General features: G+C 45.2%; 1 long non-coding RNA gene across 1 annotated transcript in view; it reads left to right on the plus strand.

The window, feature by feature from the left end:
* The first annotated feature begins 2,618 nt into the window (after nt 1-2,618).
* The window catches only part of LOC107182407, an 11,063-nt gene continuing 6,998 nt past the window's right edge, over nt 2,619-6,683 (plus strand). Inside the window, exon 1 of the long non-coding RNA XR_001513123.1 lies at nt 2,619-2,804. This is a non-coding gene — a long non-coding RNA (uncharacterized LOC107182407). The remainder of the gene's footprint in view (nt 2,805-6,683) is intronic.

Here is a 6,683-nt window from a genome sequence, read left to right on the forward strand (position 1 = left end):
GCTTGGCCCTTGCAGCCTGGCTTCATCCGTAGGTTGTCCATACAGTTGTTCTGCTGTTCAGCCATCTGGCCTAATTAGCATGTTATGCTTTTATTATTATAGATTGCTATAATTAAAAAAGACAAACCCGATTTTTAAAATGTGCAAAAGACTCAGTCACTTCGTGAAGGCTAATAAGAACATAAAAAGTGACTCAAATTAAAAATATACCTACCCTATGTAACCAGCATGTCCTCATAGGTATTTACCCAAAATAAATGAAAACACATAGACATGAAGAAATTTATACACAAATGTCACCACAGTTTTATTTATTTGTAAACATTAGAAATGGGATCAGCCCAAATATCTATTAACAGGTATATGGATAAACAAAATGTGGTATCTATCTACACTAATAAAAGATAAAGATGCTAACTGACCGTACCTTCGCTATGCCCAAGCCATGCCCACCAGCCAATCAGAGCAACAATGTGCAAATTAACCCAACCAAGATGGCAGCCGGCAGCCACGGAGCTGGAGCAAGCAGGAGGCTTGGTTGCCCCAGTGATGGAGGAAGCCAAGCTTCCCACCTGCCCTGGCCGGCTGTGGTCTCCGCAAAAGGCAACAAAGTTTCAATTATAGAAGCTAAATAAATCCCAGATACCTGCTTCCAGCCAGTCTCCACTGGAAACTTGGGTGGCTGGGGGCCATGGACAGCCTGCAAACAGCCATCAGCCCCTCACCCAGGCTGGCCAGGCACCCCAGTAAAGACCCCTATCCTGAAGGGGCTGTGGCCAGACTAGAAACAGCCACCAGCCCCTCACCCGGGCTGGCCAGGCATCCCAGCGGGAACCCCCACCCTGATCTGGGCCACCCTTCAGGGCAAACCAGCTGGCCGCCACCCATGGACCAGGCCTCTATCCTATACCGGCTTAGGCCCAACCCCCCCAGGGAGCGGGCCTACGCCAGCAGATGGTCATTCCCCGAGGGGTCCCAGACTGTGAGAGGGCACAGGCCGGGCTGAGGGACCCTCCCGAGTGCACAAATTTTTGTGCACTGGGCCTCTAGTATATATATAAAAGCCTAAGCAACCGAATGACCGGTCGACCAGTCGCTACGACGTGCACTGACCACCAGAGACAGACACTCAATGCAGGAGCTGCCCCGGTGGTCAGTGTGCTCTCACAGCCAACCTCCCATGGTCACGCCCCCTGGCTGGCTGGCCTGGGTGTGGGAGCTGTGGTGTTCCGGGGGGAGGATTGCAGGGAGAGTGAGAGCAAGCTCAGTGGACACCCTGCATTCTCATCACACCTCCATCCCCATCATCCCCACCCCCAGGTAGCCAGCGGGAGGTTGGTCACCCGCCACCCACCCCCAGTTCCTGGTCCCAGACCCGATCAGGTGATGAGGGCCTGCCGACCGCTGGCTGTGGGATGATCGATCGGGGCCGAGCCCCCCCCATCCGGCTCCCTCAGTGCCTGGGAGCCAGGCAGCGGCCTCAACCCCCACCGCTGGCCGCCGTCTGCGGGGCAATCAGGTCCCCATTCACACCGTCTTGGCCTGCTGGGGCCGCCCCCTCACCTGCTCCACCATCCCACTGTGGTCCCACTCTCACTGGGCCCATCAGGGCCAGCAGCGCTTCCACTGCCGCGTCACGGACACCCGCAATGTTCCACACCACCCACTGGTGGTCAGCGCACGTCAACCTGGGTCTGTGTGCTGAACCCAGGACTACACTCCAACCAACTGAACTACCTGGCCAGGGTGCTTTTGTTGTGTTTTGTTTTGTCTTGTTAGCAGCTTTTAATGGTTCACTTTGTAGTCTCAGGATATGCTTCAATAAAATGGATACAAGTGGGTTTTTTTTAAAATAATTTTTTCTTTCAAAATTTAGTAACAATATCTAACAACTGCTTAGAAGGCAAACATACAAAAAACCCCAAACCTTTAAAAAAGTTATAGAAACATCTAATATTATGACATGAGGACATAGTGTTATATGTTTATTTGTTACTAAACAAATGACTTACACAGAATTATACCCACAAAGAAATGGACTTGGGTCTTGCCCATTGTTTAACTAAACACAATGCATTTGCCATAGTAAGGTATTATTTAAACAATTCCATATGAATAAACATGGCTGAGTTTTTTAAAAATCTACTGCAAACTCCAACTTTCCTTATCATTAATTAACCCATTTAAAATTCACAATTAAGCACAGAGATAGTAAGAGAAGCTGTATAGTAAGGAATGCTTGGCCCCCATCCCCCCCAAAAAAACAAACCATGTCTAATCATGTTGTTGCACTACTGTATAGTAAGGAATGCTTGCCCCCCATCCCCCCCCAAAAAACAAACCATGTCTAATCATGTTGTTGCACTACTGTATAGTAAGGAATGCTTGCCCCCCATCCCCCCCCAAAAAACAAACCATGTCTAATCATGTTGTTGCACTATGGTTTTCAATGTGTTAAAATTTTATATACATGTAGATGAGGATGCCAAGACAATTCAATTGGGAAAGTACATACAGTCCTTTCAACAAATGGTGCTGGGAAAATTGGATATTCACAAATAAAAGAATGAAGTGACATTACCTAACATTATTTATGCAAATACTAATAACTCAAAATGGATCAACGACCTAAACATAAGAGCTAAAACTATTAAAACTCTTAGAAGAAAACAGAGGAAAAGCTTCATAACACTAGATTTGCAATGATATCTTAGGCATGACACCAAAAGTACAGGCAAAAAAAGACAAAAATAAAGTGGACTTCATTAAAATGAAAAACTTTGAACATCAAAGGACACTATAGAGTGAAAATCACCCCACAAAATGGGAGCAAATGTTTGTAAATCATTAATCTAATACGAATATCCAGAATACATAAAAAATTCTTGCAACTCAACAAACCAATTTTAAAAAGGGGCAAAGGGTGTGAATAGACATTTTTACAAAGACGATGCACAATTGGTCAATAAGCACATGAAAAGATGCTTAACATCATTAATCATTAGAAAAATGTAAAACCACAAAGATACACCACTTCTCCCTCATTAGGATGGCTATTATAAAACAAAAACATAAAATAACGAGTGTTGGTGAGGACAGAAGAAATTGGAACCCTTGTGCACTGCTGGTGGGAATGTAAAATGCCATGACTGCTGTAGAAAACAGTAGGGTAGTTTCTAAAAAGAAATCAAACAAAATTACCATATGAACCAGCCATTCCACTTCTGGGTATATGCCCAAAATAATGAAATTGTGATTCATGCTACAACGTGACGAAACTTGAAGACATTATGCTAAGTGAAGAAAGCCAGATACAACAAAAAAATAAATATTGCATGACTCCACTTATGTGACGTCCCAGGGTAGTCAAAATCATAGACAGTTACCAAGGGTTGGAGAGGGAGAGGAGATGGAGAGTTACTGTTTAATGAGTAGTTTCAGTTTGAGATGATGAAAAAGTTCTGGAAATGGATAGTGATGATTGTTTCACAACCATGTGAATGTACTTAATACCACTGAACTGTACAACTTAAAAATGCTTAGAATGGTAAAAATTACGTTGTATATTTTTACCACAATAAAAAGTACTTGTGTGTTATTTATTTTATTATGGTGGCAGGATAGGAATGTGATTAAGAATACAAACTTGCGCCGAAATCGGTTTGGCTCAGTGGATAGAACGTAGGCCTGGGGACTGGAAGGTCCCAGGTTCGATTTCGGTCAAGGGCATGTACCTGGGTTGCGGGCACATCCCCAGTAGGAGATGTGCAGAAGGCAGCTGATCGATGTTTCTCTCTCATCCATGTTTCTAACTCTCTATCTCTCTCCCTTCCTCTCTGTAAAAAATCAATAAAATATATTAAAAAAAAAAAGAATACAAACTTGCCCTGGCCCGTGTACCTCACTGATTAGAGCATCCGCCCAAGCACTGAAGGGTCACAGGTTCAATTCCTGGTCAAGGGCAAGTACCTGAGTTGCAGATTGAGTGAAGGAGGCAACCTAATTGTTGTTTCTCTCTCATATCAATGTTTCTCTTTCTCTTTTTCTTTCTCTCTCTCTCTCTTTCTTGCCCTCCCTCCCTTACACGCTCTCTAAAAACCAATGGGAAAATATCCTTGCGTGAGGATTAACAAGAAAAAAAAAAGAAAAAAGAATGAAAGCTTAAGAATTATGCTATAAAGCTCTACCACTTTATAGCTTTGTATTTTGTGCCTGTTTTCTTAGATATTAACAAAAACTTCATAGGATTATTGCAAGGATTAAGTAAATTAAAATATGTAAAAGCATTTTAAACAGTGCATGTCATATAATAGTCACTTAAAATTACGGGTTTAAAATACATTTGTAATGAGGTTTATTTTTTTTAAAATATATTTTATTGAGTATTTACAGAGAGGAAAGGAGAGAGATAGGGAGTTAGGAACATCGATGAGAAACATCGACCAGCTGCCTCCTGCACACTCCCCACTAGGGATGTGCCCACAACCAAGGTACATGCCCTTGACGGGAATCGAACCTGGGACCTCTCAGTCCACAGGCCAACGCTCTATCCACTGAGCCATACAGGTTTCGGCTGTAATGAGGTTTAAATCAGACATCTGAAGAACCTCTAAAGGTCTTCTTCAAAATTCCAGACTTCAGGAAAACACAGATTGAAAAATAGTGATCTAATCCAGTGAATTTCAACTGGTGGGCTGCAAGAATTTTTTAAACCTGCAATACCTGACTAGTTAGGAGCACTGACGTCTTTTGCCTTAGACTGTTAAAAAAAAAAAAAAAAAAAGACAACAGGCAACACAACAATAGCCCTCCAGTGTAAATGAATCGAAATTATATCTTTTTTTCTTTTGGGGGGGGCAGGGTCAGGCAAAATATATACTTTTGGGGTGCCACAGAATTTTAGTAATTAGTTTATATGTGCCAGGAGAGGAAAAAGGTTGAAAATCGCTGATCTAATTCATATTTCTCATTTTATAGGTAAAGAAATTGAGATCCTTGATAAGTGATTTGCCTGAGGTCACATACCTGTTTCATTAATACTAATTTTCCTCAAATAAGAGTTCGGTATTAACAAAACTAATATGTTGACATTCAACTACTTGAGATTTTATACCGTGTCTCTAATTACCTATGAATAGAGTGACCGTCACCCACCATACCAACCTAATAAGTAATTACGCATGAGTGGGGACCAAAGTGAGCAAAACCAAAAGAACAGGCCTTTTTAATTATCTTCAAAGACAAAGGTTAAAAACACCTCCGTGGAAAAATACGTGTTAAAATATTTGTAAAAACAAATAATGTGGATCAAAAGTTTGAGACACACCCAATATGTGCCCACTACTCCACTCCCTCCTTTCAGCCAGTTACTTAATATGTAACCTTAGTGAGACTTTTGAATCTGAAAAATCAGATGCTTTTTCTACCAAATAGAGGAATTATCTACAAATAATTCTTTATTAAATTCAAATAGAAGAGAACGGCAGTCCAAATAACACAAAATGTCTAATCCAAAAAAATCATGTATTAAGCTCTGTTAGACATCTCTCTGTACTTGCTTGAATACCCTAGATCTGGTTTCTGGGAAATTCACACCAAAAGCAAAATAAGAGACAATCTGCGCAGGTCAGACTCAACAGGAACCTAAGAGCTTTGGAGAGTCTCAGCTTTGCCCTCTGCTCCCCCACCCCACCCCATCTTTCTCAAGAACAGCACCACCTCTACTTGGATGGTCCTCCCCTCCAAATGCACATCAGCTGAAATCCTGCCCATTCTGAAAGGTCCCATTTAAATGCCGAAATTCCCATCAATCCCCCCCAACCCCACCCCGGCTCCCAATCTTGAATTACGCTCTTTCCTCTTCGCTCCCCTATTTCGCACCTTTACTCCAACATTTTATTCTATCATTCACTGCATCGCAATGGCCTATGTTCCCTTCTTCTCCCACCTTCCCCCAAGAAAATCCCCAAAGCGGCGGGCGAGGGAAGGGAACTCACACTTGTTGACCCCCCCGGTGCCCAGCACGGCGCTCGGCACACGTGATCTCGTTTACCGCGCCCGGCGACCCTCACGCGTCCCGTGACCCGACGGCCCCCACGCCTCACCGGCGCCCTGGACAGTGGACGTGCCCTGCACAGCCGGCCAGGTCGCCCAGGCGCGCTGCAGACAGCAAGCCTCGCGGGGGGCTCAGGGAAGACCTCCCAGTCCCCCATCTCCCCCCACGCCCGCCCTTCTCACCGAGAGTGAGAAATGCACGCACACGGCACGGGCTGGGACGCCGCACTCTCCCCGCAGCTATTCCCACGGAGCCGCGTCCTCGCGCTCATCAGCAGCGGGGTTTCTGCGGCTCCCAGCTCCCCGTGCGGGGTCACCCTAAGGCACCGGCTGCGTGAGAAAGCCCACCTTCCAAGCCGGCTTCACACGGAGGCATCCCAATGCTACTGCACGGCCTGCTGCCCCCCCGGCCCCCATGAACGGCAGTTTGGATTTCCGGCGGGAACGCACACAGACCCAGAGAGAGGAGCCGGGGCTGGAAGCCCGGAGCAATTACTTGGCTGCTCCATGAGAACGAAGGCGCCCCGCCTTTCCAGGTCTTTGCACCGAACTCCAACGCGAACAAGGAGGGGAGGTGGGAGGGGGCGCCGGGACCCAGGAAGCCCGGGCCGGGAGCGCGGCTTCTGCAG

Source organism: Myotis davidii, unplaced genomic scaffold, assembly GCF_000327345.1.
Source record: "Myotis davidii unplaced genomic scaffold, ASM32734v1 scaffold394, whole genome shotgun sequence".
NCBI classification, from domain to species: domain Eukaryota; kingdom Metazoa; phylum Chordata; class Mammalia; order Chiroptera; family Vespertilionidae; genus Myotis; species Myotis davidii.